The sequence below is a fragment of the Somniosus microcephalus genome, chromosome 9 (assembly GCF_052327205.1).
Source record: "Somniosus microcephalus isolate GS21.2 chromosome 9, FLI_Smic_1.0, whole genome shotgun sequence".
NCBI lineage: Eukaryota > Metazoa > Chordata > Chondrichthyes > Squaliformes > Somniosidae > Somniosus > Somniosus microcephalus.
In genome coordinates, this window is record NC_140995.1 from 241,733,486 (window position 1) to 241,734,385 (window position 900).

A 900-nucleotide genomic window follows, 5' to 3' on the forward strand; every position below is an offset into this window, starting at 1 on the left:
CCTGGTCGCGGAAGAGAGGCAGGCAATCGGGCCGAACGACCACCTCGACTGCCCGCTGCCTGGACCAACTGATGGCTTTTTTGGCCAGGCCCAGGAGCAGTCCCACGAGGAGGTCCTCCGATCTGCCCGCTCCCCCCCCACACCGGGTGACCAAAGATCAGGAGCGTGGGACTGAAGTGCAGCCAAAAATCGAGGAGCAGCCCCTTCAAGTAGTGAAAGAGGGGCTGCAACCTCTCACACTCCATGTAAACGTGAAACACAGACTCCTGCAGGCCGCAGAAAAGGCACTGAATAAGGTGTAGAACCAGAAATTTACAGCACAGTAGGGGGCCATTTGGCCCATGTACCTGTGTTGGGGGCTAACTGTTCTGTTGGATCCGTGGTTCAGTGGATATGCTGTTATTAAATAATCACACGGATGCTGTACATTAACAATAAACAGGTCTTTACTGGAGGAGGGTAGTCTCAAGACTGGGGGTACAGAGGCATGCGCAAAGCTTATATACAGGTGTGGTCACTGCCGGTACTACAGTATACAGGAGCTGTAAAAGTAGTTCTGACTTAAAGGCACATACACTACATGTTCAACCAGGGTTATCTACGCTATTCCCATTTCTCTATCCTTTCCTCATCTATTTTTATATCCTCAAATATTTATCCAGCTCTGTTTTAAATTTATGTTGTAATCTCTGCCTGCGGTAAAAAATTTTAAGACACAATGAACTCTCCTTTACGAAGATGGCAGACTATGCGGTACTGAAACCCGGATTTAAGACGAAATCATCTTTATCAAAATGGCGCCGGTCACCCACAGGAAGCTGCGCCAAGAGCGAGTGCGCCGTTTCCGGCAGCGAGCCAGCGACCAATCAAGTTGTTTGATTAGAGAGCGGCGCGGGCTGG